Source organism: Pteropus vampyrus, unplaced genomic scaffold (assembly GCF_000151845.1).
Source record: "Pteropus vampyrus isolate Shadow unplaced genomic scaffold, Pvam_2.0 Scaffold590, whole genome shotgun sequence".
NCBI classification, from domain to species: Eukaryota; Metazoa; Chordata; class Mammalia; order Chiroptera; family Pteropodidae; genus Pteropus; species Pteropus vampyrus.
The window spans coordinates 78,559-90,424 of NW_011889371.1; the positions used below are offsets into that span (position 1 = coordinate 78,559).

Genomic DNA, 11,866 nt, shown 5'->3' on the forward strand with positions numbered 1-11,866 from the left:
ATTTTAAGATTATTTGTTCTAGTTCTGTGAAAAGTGCCATCGGTATTTTGATAGGAAATGCATTGAAACTGTAGTGTGCTTTGGGTAGTATGGACATTTTAATTCTTCCTATCCATGAGCATGGTGTAGCCTTCCATTTGTTTGTATCTTCCTTAATTTCTTTTTTCAATGTCTTATAGTTTTCCAAGTGCAGGTCTTTTACCATCTTGGTTAAATTTATTCCTAGGTTTTTATTCTTTTCGATACATTTGAAAATGGGATCATTTTCTTAATTTCTATTTCTGATAGTTCTGCTATTGGTACATAAAAATAAAACTAATTTCTCAATATTAATTTTGTATTTTGCTATTTTACTGAATTCATTTATTAGTTCTAATATTTTTTTTGGTAGAATCTTTGTCATGTGTAAATAATGACAGTTTTACATCCTTTCCAATGTGGATCTTTTACTTCTTTTTCTTGTCTGATTGCTGTGACTAGTAATTCCAATACTATGTTGAATAAAAGTGGTGAAAGTGGACATCCTTGTCTTTTGCTGATCCTAAAGAAAAAACGTTAGCTTTTCTCCATTGAATGTGATGTTAGCTGTAATATATGTAATATAACGTATTGCTGAATTCAGTTTGCTAATATTTTGTTGAGAATTTTTGCACCTATATTCACCAGGGATATTGGCCTATAATTTTCTTTTCTTGTTTCGTCTTCGTCCTGCTTTGGTATATGTGTCATGCTACCTCATAAATGAGTTTGGGAGCCTTCTATTCTCTTTGTTTTTTGGGAATAGTTTGGGAAGAATAGGTATTAGGTCTTTAACTATTTGGTATAAATCACCCGTGAAGCCATTAAGCCCAGGACTTGTTTGTTGGGAGTTTTTTAATTACTGATTTAATTTTTTTAGTAGTTATCAGTCTGTTCATGTTTTCTGTTTCTTCCTGATTCAGTCTTGGAAGATTATATGTTTCTAGGAATTTATCCATTTTTTTCCAGGTTCTCTAGTTTGTTGGAGTAAAATGGTTTGTAGTATTTTCCTATAATCCTTTATATTTCTGTTGTTTTGGTTGTCACCTTGTTTTCATTTCTGATTTTATTTGTTTGGGTCCTCTCTTTTTTCTTTTTTCTTTTTTTAAATTTTAATTCCTCCCCCCCACCCCTACTTTCACCCCTGACCTACAGATGTTGCCATCTCCCCTTAAGAACTGGATCCCTGAGGGCGTGTCCCCACCCACGTGCTTGCGGTGCACACCCAGGGGGCCTGGTGAGCACGGGGCAGGGGCTGTGGTTCCACTGTGGCTTGAACCCAGGAACTTCTGTGTGTAAGGCAGACATGCTAGCCATTACTCTATGGAACTACCCCCCTCTCTTTTTTCTTAATGAGCCTGGCTAATAGCTTATCAATTTTATTTATCTTTTCCGAGAACCAGTTATTGGTTTCAGTGATTTTTTTCCTATTTTTTTTAGACTCTATTTTATTTCCTCTCTGATCTTTATTATTTTTTTTCTTCTACTCAATTTGGTCTTTGTTTGATTTTTTTTTTAGTTCCCTTTGGTGTAAGGTTAAATTGTTTATTTCATTTTTTTAATTTGTTTCTTGAGGAAGTCCTGTATTGCTATGAATTTCCCTCTTAGAACTGCTTTTGCTGTGTTCCACAGATATTGAGCCATTGTGTTTTCATTTTTATCTGTTTCAAGGAATCTTTTGATTTTTTTCTTTGATCTCATTGTTAAACCATTCATTGTCTAGTAGAATGTTATTTACACACTAAATACATGCCATGTGTTCGTGTGCTTTTCAGTTTTCTTCTTGTAATTGATTTCTAGTTTCATCCTATTGTGATCGGAGAAGATGCTTGATATGATTTCAGTCTTCTTAAATTTGTTGAGGTTTGTTTTGTGTTTGAAAATGTGGTATATCCTGGAAAATGTTCCATGTGCACTAGAAAAGAAGATATATTCTGCTACTTTGAGATGTATTATTTTATAAATAATTAAATTGATCTGGTCTAATGTTCACTTAAGGCCACTGTTTTCTTATTGATTTTCTGTCTGGATAATTTATCCATTGATGTCAATGGGATATTAAAGTCCCCTACTATTACTGTTGATCTCTCCCTTTATATCTGTCAATATTGCTTTATATATTAGGTGCTCCTTCACTGGGTGCACAAGAGTTTACAAGAGTTATGTCCTCTTGTTGGATTGATCTCTTTATCATTATGAAATGCCCCTCTTTATCTCTTATTGTAATCTTTGTTTTAATGTCCATTTTGTCTTATATAAGTGTTGCTACCCCAGATTTTTTGGTTTCCATTTGTATGAAATATCTTTTTCCATCCCTTTACTTTCAATCTCTGTGTACCTGTTGATCTAAAGAGGGTCTATTATACAGTTCTTGTTTTTTTTTTCTATCCATTCAGCCACTCTATGTCTTTAAATAGCATTGTTAGTATATTTACATTTAAAATAATTAAGTAATTATTGATAAGTTGGTAGTTATTGACATTTCATTGCTTCCTCATTGTTTTTATAGTTCTCTGTTCCTTTCTTATTCTCTTGTTCTCTTTTCTTGTATATTCGTGACTTTTTATAGTGTTATGTTTGTGTTAGTTTTTCTTTATTTCTTATATGTTTCTTATAGATTTTTGATTTATGGTTACCACATGCTTCATTTATACCAAGTAGTGTCTATAACAGTCTATTTTAATTTGATGGTCACTTAAGTTTGAACACATTCTAAAATCACAACAGTTTTTCCTCACTACTTCTACATTATTTTTTGTCATTATATTTTACTTGTTTAGCATGTGTGTGTGTGTGTGTGTGTGTGTGTGTGTGTGTGTGTGTTTGAGTGTATCCTTTATTTTACTGTTGTGATTATATCTGACTTTCCTGCTTTTGTCTTTTAACTTTTATACTAGCTTTATCACGGATTGATCTACTGTTTTTACTAAGTGTTTGCCTTTGTCAGTGATAATTCTTTTCTTTCCTATATTTCCTTATTTATATTTTTGATATTTTCTTTTTAACAAAGTCCTTTTAACATTTTTTGTAATACTGATAGTGATGATGAACTCCTTTAGCTTTTGCTTGTCTGAGAAATTATCTCTCCTTACATTCTAAATGGTAGTGTTGGTGGGCAGAGTCATCTTGGATGTAGCTCTTTGACTTTTATCACTCTTAATATTCTGTGCCAATTTCTTTCATCCTATAAAGTTTCTATTGAGAAATCATCTGACAGTCTTAATGAGAGCTCCTTTGTATACAGCTAACTGCTTTTCTCTTGCTGCTTTTATGATTCTTTCTTTGTCTTTAACCTTTGAATTTGTAATTATGATGTGTCTTGTTGTGGGCCTCTTTGTGTTTATCTTGTTTGGGATTCTCCGCACTTCCTAGACTTGTATGCCTATTTCCTTTACTGGATTTGGGAGGTTTTCAATCATTATTTCTTCAAATAGGTTTTTAATTTCTTGCTTTTTCTCCTTTGCTTCTGGTACCCCTATGACGCAAATGTTGGTAGGTCTGACATTGTCTCAGTGGTCCCCTAAGCTATCCTAATTTTTTCAGATTTTTTTTCTTGTTGCTATTCTGATTGGATATTTTCTGCTACTTTATCATCCAGATCACTGATTCAGTCCTCTACTTCATCTACTCTACTGCTGATTCCTGTAACATATTCTTCATTTCAGTTATTGTATTCTTTTGTTCTGACTGGTTCTTTTTTGTGGTTTCTATGTCCTCTTTATATACTTACTATCTTTTTGTTGAAGTTCTCACTGAGTTCACTTATTCTTCCCCTAAGTTCATTGAGCATCCTTATAACCAGTATTTTAAACTCTGTACCTGACAGATTGCTTGTTTGCATTTCATTTAGTTCTTTTTCTGGAGTTTTGTCTTATTCTTTCATTTGGGTCATGTTTCTTTATCTCCTCATTCTGGTTGACTCCTCGGGTTTGTTTCTATGTATTAGGTAGATCTGCTACATCTTCTGGTCTTGACCAATTAGCCTTATGTAGAGCATATTGCGTGGGGCCCGGTCTTCCCGGTCATTGAACTTGGTGCTCCATAGGTGCCCTGTGAGTGTTCTGTGTACTCTCCTATTGTAGTTGAGCCTTGATTGCTATTGGTATGTCTGTGGTTGGGGTTGACCCTCTGGCTGACTGGCTGAGATGGCTGGCTGTTAAAATAGCAGATGAACTGTTGTGCAGGAGTTGACCCCATGAAGCAGGAATTGCTGTAGCAGGGCTGTGGTGCCAGTTGAGTCCACCCTTTGGGTATGTCATTTGTGAAGCTGGTTCTGTGGTGAACTGGTGTGATCTGAAGCCGGCCACCATGTACATTGGTTCTGGAGCCTTTGGGGTGCACTCTGGTGTAGACCAAGATCAGCCGCCACTTGTGCCAGGCTTAGGGACTCTGGGTGTGCTACAAAGTACTACAAAGTGATCTGTAGTTTGTTTCCACTTGTTTGAGCTTGGAGGTACTTGAGAGAGGATATGCTGCAAACTGAATCTGGCCACTACTTATGCCAGGCTTGGGATCCTTTGCTGGGCACCATGATATGAGCTGAGGCCAACTTCCATTGTTCTGGGCCTGTATCCACTTAGTTGAAGCTGCATTCTATGCAAGACCAACTGCCACTTAGGCCAGGCTTGAGGCCACCTGATGGAAGTTACAAGGAAGTTGAGCCCAGTAGCTACTTGTGCTAGGGCCAGCTATTGCTTGTTTGGGGTTTTTGGATCTCTGAGAGATTTTGGGAAGGTCCACAGTGAGAGCCAAAGCAGGCTGCTTGCATAGAAGAACTGATGGCAGAGGCTCAGTCTGGGAGAGTCAGTTGGTGGGGTGGGGTCTCACGGAATCAACAGAGTGGGTCAAACAGTATTATCCAGGTTAATAGAGAGCTCAGATTTGGTGTCTGATGTGCCTACTGGCTGGGTGCAGGAAGGACTCAACAAAGGAACAATGATGCCTGCTAGCACTTGCAACCCCTGAGAGAGTTGCCCCAACTCCTACCCCTCCACCCCTAACCCTAAAGTTAATCAATTTATATTCTTCCCATATGTGCCTGGCACTTTTCAAGCTGCTGCCCCTGTGCTGGAGCTGTGAGCGAGTGAGTTTGTGAGCGAGTGAGTCTATCTTCAGTCCTTCTAATAGAAGTGCCTTCATCGCTAGAAGCCATTTGTCTTTTTCAAAGAGTTTCCACTGTTTTTCTTTCTTGACAATTATTTAAGATCTTTATTAACAGTTTGCTGACTTTTTTGAAAAAGTCAAGTTGTTAACCTTTATTACAAATTAAAAATGAAGTTCTTAAAAATCTCAGCTTGACCAGATATGAAATAATTTAAAATCCTTTAAATGTGTATTGAGAAAAACCAGGCTTAAAAAAAAACCAAAACATGTTTGTCATCAACGAAAAGAGATATCCTTAAGTAAAAATGATAAAAATCTCAAGCTGCATAGATAGTGCAGATAGTTCTAGTTATCTGGTTGATGTACAAAAAGCAAGCACTTAAGGTATTTAGCTCCAATCTTTTGTTCATTTCTTATTGCTGGAATTTCATATTCATTTCTTCTTGTTTCTTGACTAAATTGGATAATGGTAGAGATGGTAAGCCAGCATTTACTCAGCTCCTCCCTGCTTAGCTTCCAGAGCAGCAGAGTTCTCAGCTGGTGGAGCAGCTGTTTTTGTCTTTTTTGCCATCTTGAGGTTTAGGGTTTTCTGGGCATCTGCGTCAGTAATTGAAGTTACAGAGGTACCAACATTGAGGTAGGTGCTGACTTTGGATCTCATCTCCTTTATTTTCATAAACTTCTTCATTGCCATCTTTCCTAGGCTGTATTTAGTGAGGAGGGTCCCTGCAGAATCTGGTCCATAGTCCCAATACATATTCTGTCTTACTGCTCTACCTTGGTCTCCTGCATGGGAGAGTCTGAACACTGTGGTCGATGCCTGTAGGGTCTCTGTGTGTAGTAAGGTGGGAACTGTTGCCTGCAGGTAGGGCCTGCAGTCTTGGGCCTGGCCTTCAGAAGCACTGTCCAATCCCTTATTCTTTTGCTCACTCTCACTATTCTGGTAATTCTGATGGTAATTGTGTGGAGGATTCCTGTGACGTGGATAGTGTCTATAATGGTTATGGCCTGCTGCATATTTACTACCTTGCCCTAGAACTCCACCAGGGCCTGTAACACTTGCTGCCTCTGCACCCTTTTCTCTTTCAACAACATCAAATTCCATAATCTCTCCATCTCCTACACTGTGAAGGTACTTCCTGGGGTTATTCTTCTTTATGGCAGTCTGGTGCACAAATATTGTTTGGTGTCATTCCTGTTGATGAAACCATATCCATTTCTTACATTGAACCATTTTCCTGTTCCCCAAACCTTCACTGCAATAATGTTTTTGTCCCCACTGGCAGGTACGTCTGATGTGAGGCTCCCTGCCCCCTTCCCCAAGCAGCCACTCCTGCACCACTGCCCATGGTGCCAGGCTTGGTGTCAGCAGCTCCGAGGGTGGGCAGTTGTTCATGGTTGTAGTGATAATGACTGGGGCTGGCTGTGGCAGCTGTGGCTCCTTCTGGGGTGTGATGGTAACTAGGCCAGCACCAGTGGGTCTGTTCAGTGTTCTTTAGGGGTATCTCTGCTCCCACTAGGGATCAAACTTCTCCACTGGTTTTTAGAGCCAAATGTTACAAGGACTCCTCTTCTTGACATCGATGACCCATGTTGGGGAGCTCAGTGTGGGGTTTGGATCCCTTGCTTCTCAGTAGGAAACTCTACAGTCAAGATAGCCCTCCGGATTCTTAACTGCCACACCCTGAGCATGTGACTTGCTAGTTTCAAGTCTCCGCCCCTCCTAGCAGTCTCACTGTGGCTTCTTCTTTATATCCTTAGTTATAGAACTTCTGTTCAGCTAGTCTTCAGGTGGTTGTCAATGATGGTTGTTTTATAATTTCACTGCAATTTTGATGTGGTTGTGAAAGGAGACGAGCATAGGTTAACTACTTGCCATCTTGACCAGAACATTGTTTATACTGTTTTCCATAGTTGCTGCAGCAATTTACAGTCCCAACGATTGTGCACAAGGGTTTCCTTTTCTCTATATCCACACTAGCATTTATTATCTCTTGTGTTTATGATTATGGTCATTTTAAGAGGTGTAAGGTGATATCCCATTGTGGTTTTATAAATTGTAAGGTCTGTATTCATTTGTTATGCAGCAATAGAAAATTAATACAAGATATTTTGAAACATATGTGTTTTCAGAGAGCATACTACCCCATACCCTATCTTGAAGAAAATAGTACTCTCATTGAATTAAAACAGAAATTTCAAGATAGGAGAGAAGCAATAGAGAGCAAACAGGAATGAACAATGAGCCTTTCATTATATGTGATTACATGTACATGAAAATGATTGAAATTTGCAAGATGAAGTTTGATGTAAATGTTAATATGTTAGCCTGGTACTTAAAATTCTCGATTATCTCAGCAAAACCCAGGATGTAAAAAGGACAAGTGGTAAAGTATAAGCATGTCTTGCTAAATGTTTTATCTGATTAGTGAGGATAAGAATTGGAGAGCAGAGAGAAAAGTCAATCAAGACTTTTGTTGAGGAATGAAAATAGATGAGATGAAAGTTCACTCATCTAGGAAAAGTAAAGAAAAAAGAAGAAATTATTAAGCTTATTAAGCATTAAAAGTAAAATAAGATGGAGGAAATAAAGACTCTTATGTTTGTTGTTGCAATAAATGAGAAGCACTGAATTCCCCTGTTTAAATTCTCCTGTGACTGGGTTAAAAATCCAGTACTTATTTTTATGAAATACATTTAAAACTATAAATAAATGTCAAAAATAAAATATTAAGAACAGATATATAAGGAAAATGCAAACTAAAAAAAATAGAAACATATCTGATGTGATAAAAGGACCTTCAAAGTCAAAAGCATTTAATGAGACAAAGAAGAATGTTATGTGGTGATAAAAGTTACAGTCCACCAAGAAGATAAAACAACCTCAAACTTTAATCATCAAATAAGAACTGCTAAGCATATAAAGCAAAAGTGCCTCAAAAAACAAAGAAATTAAGATGAAAACAAAATATCTTTTAATATATGTCCCTCAGAATTTAATGAATCAAAGAGGAAGGAGATTTAAATAATATAACTAATGTGTGTGTGTGTGTGTGTGTGTGTGTGTGTGTGTGTTTGTGTGTGTGTGTGTGTGTATTATAGCTATTTGGAGAGATAAGAACATGGTATAGATGCAAAACTTTGGACAGCACAATAAAATATACTTTGTTTTTTCATGCTCAAGAAACTTTTTTAAAACCAGTCACACACATGAACAAATAAAGCTTAATAGCTTCTAAAATGTAGAAATTTTATAAGCTATATTCCCTAATCATAATCCAGTAAAGCCAACTGTCAGAATTTTAACTATGTGAAAAGTAAGAATTCACTACTCAAAATGTCTATATCAAAGAGGAAATCAAACTGAAATTGAATATTATTTACAAATTTTCAAAAATGAGAAAAAACTCCCAACCAAGACTAGTAGAACATAACTAAGTAGAACATAACTAAACTGCACGCAGGGGAAATTTTATGTCCTTAAAACACTACATTAATTAAAAAGGAGAGACCGGAAAAAACTAATATTATTTTATGATTAAACATCTTTCCATTTCTGGGATAGCACAACTTCATCATGATATATATATTTTATATTGCTTTTTTGGTTTACTAATATTTTGTTTAGAATATTTGTATATTATTAAAAATAGCCAATAATTTTAATTTTGTAGTATTTGTCACATTTTGATATCTGATTTATATTTGTCTTATAAAATGAGATGGGTCGTATTCTTTTTCCCCTTGGAAGATTTTAAGTTGTTATTATTATTTGCACTATAACTATTTCTATTAAGTGCTATGTTTAGTATCACTTGACTAAAACTCTAGGCTTGTTGCTATCTTTGTGGGAAAGAATATTAACTTACTTATTCAATTTCTCAAACTACTGATTTTTTATTTCTTCTTGAATCAGTTTGCTAATTTATATGTTTTGAGGAATATGTGAATTTCATCTAAGTTTTTAAATATACTGATAAAAAGTAGTTTATAATATGCTCTTTTCTTTTTAATCTATGTTCTATCTATTGTTCTGTCTTCCTTTTCATTATTAATATTGTTTATTTATGCCTCCTCCTTTTTTCCCCCTTGGTTAATCTTGACAGAGATTTTTTATATTTTTTAAAAGCTTTTAAAAGTATCACCTTTGATTTCGTTGATCTTTTCTATTATATGTTTGTATTTATTTTTGTCTTTCTGATCTTATTTTATTATTTCATTTCTTTACTTCATTTGGATTTTTTCTGTTTTTCTCTAACTTCTGCCATTTATTTTCCTTCTAATAGAAGCAATTATGGGTATAATTTTCTCACTAAGCATCATGTTAGCTGTAATTGCTGCTATAGCCACACACAAACAGCATTCCTTATGGTTCAACCATAAAATATACAAATATACCATATCATCAGTCATAGAAAATTTTCTTAATTTTGTATTGACATTGTTGAAGTTGCTAAGAGTACATCCGAAAGCCTGTTTCTGTTGGGTGTTAAGGTATATGTTATTCATATAAGTTCATATTCTTTTATAATGATTTTATAGTGATAAAAAATATTTTGCCTGCTTGCCCTGGTTTTAGTTTTGCTGTTGAAATAATTTTACTAATTTTAGATAAGTTTCTGATTTTATATGAGTATTCTACAACATCAACATTTACATCTTCTTTGCTTTTCGTTTCCCCTAATGGTAGCCTATAGTGAATATTCAAACAGTGGAACAGCCAGCAACCACTATTAGGTAGAATTAAAAAACAAAAACAAAAAAAAAAACAAAAAAAAATGTAATGTTCAATCTCCTAGCAAGGTTAACAGTACTTCATAGAGTCATGTGTCAATGTTGCCAACTTAAGGACTTCTTTTGCTGTGGAAACGTTATTTTTTAGAATACCACTCAAAGGATTTATATAGAGTATAATATGCCTATAAATTTCTGAACTTTGTTTGTAAAAATGACTCATCGTTGGCAGCAGACAGGGCCACAATGGCACGCTTACAACATAGTAGCAGTTACAAGCAAGACTGATTAGATAGCGGTGACTTCTCTCCTGCATAATCCAGGCACCTGCTTGTGTCTCTGGATCTTGCTTTTTACCTGACGTTGGTGGATTCCTTTGAACCAGCAGTGTCTCTGTGTTAATTAAGCTCTAAGCCTTGAAGCAGAATTATACTTTTCCCAGTTTTCTCAATTGATATCCTTGGGATTTAAAATTTGGGAAAACATGCATATCTCCCTGGAAATTTTTGCTAAGTAATTCCCACATAAACACATTACCTATAGTTTATCATTCTGTGTATTCTTTTTTTTTTTTTTTCCCTACATCTCTGACTTTCCTCCTGGGACCATTATATTTTTGCCCTGGGGCTGCAGGTAGTGAAAATGTGAGAGGCTACAGGTAATGAGAATGCCTTTATTCATCCTATTCTTGAAAGATAATATTAATAAGTATTCGATTCTAGTTTGATGGCTACTTTCATCATTTTAAGGTTATTATCACTCTCTCTTTGGATTTGCATTGCTGTTGTTGGGAAATCAACTCTTTTTAGTGGTGACTTCTCTGGGCAGAGAGGAACCAGCCTTGCTTTAGACAGAATGGGGATTGCAATGAAGCTGTAACTGAATAAAATAATTACTGTTGACTTTGGGTTGGTCCTATGAAGATGAGAAAAATCCCATGTGTCTCTGACTTTTATCTCAATTTTAAGGAACATATTGTAGGAGCACAAAAGTTTAAACTCGCTGTTATATGCAAAATTCAGAGAATGTTGTTAATTAAAAAAACAGAACTAATAAATGTCAGATTCAGATGCTTATAAGGTAGTCTATTATTATATTACTGTTTTTCTTTATAGGTACTCACATATGTTGGGGAAGGGTTTCTGTGCATCTTCATTTTAAATCCTCGTGTTCTTTATTTCTTTAGTCAGAGTGCATAAAAAAAGAAAAACTAGAATAAATTTTCTATCAAAGTCAGAGAAAATACACAGTAAATGTTTTAAAATTTTCATGTAAATTGTTGTATTATAGAAAATGTGGATTCAAAGTATACCTGGTTTACTATGATTCTGCATCATAATAGTTATATCTAGGAATAGCTCTAACACTTGAATTCAGTTTATCAAAATACAAGTTGACCAACAAGCTAAAAAAACTTAACTTTGTCAAGGCACAATTTCTCTAAGTATAAATTAAATATCTACTATCTCACCACTTCATCAATTAGCAAAGACTACATTTTATATAAATTAATAACATTTGTTCCATTGATATAGCATATTAGACTTACTGTTAGATTTATTTTGAATGACTTTAAAATAAGTTACTGCTTTCTAGAAAGCTGAAATTTTATATGTGTTAGCATTTGATATTCTGCAAAATGTCATTTACTCTATGCTACATGTTTTGCACTTGCTGGGAAAGAGTAATTGTCTTTTTTGGTAAGGGTGAAAAAATTTGTTTTATTTATTATCTATTTATTTGTGAAGAGAAGAATTTTGTGTGTATAGCAAGTTTAGTATTTATTTGCAGTATTGACCTGTTATGTAGAATGAAAAATGCTAGTATAATAACTGTTATCTTTTTTTAAATATAGATGATTTTAATCTATAAAAGTAGCAATAATCTTTAATTATTACTTATAGGAATATGAGAACAGAATTAAGCTATTGTTCTGAGATTATAAAATGGAGCGTAATAGCATTAATTTGCTATGTTCAGGCACATACTTATTTTTAAAATAAGTATTGAG

At 34.8% G+C, this 11,866-nt stretch overlaps 1 pseudogene; it reads right to left on the reverse strand.

Moving 5' to 3' along the window:
• Window positions 1–5,492: 5,492 nt before the first annotated feature.
• The window catches only part of LOC105308550, a 45,360-nt pseudogene continuing 38,986 nt past the window's right edge, over window positions 5,493–11,866 (reverse strand).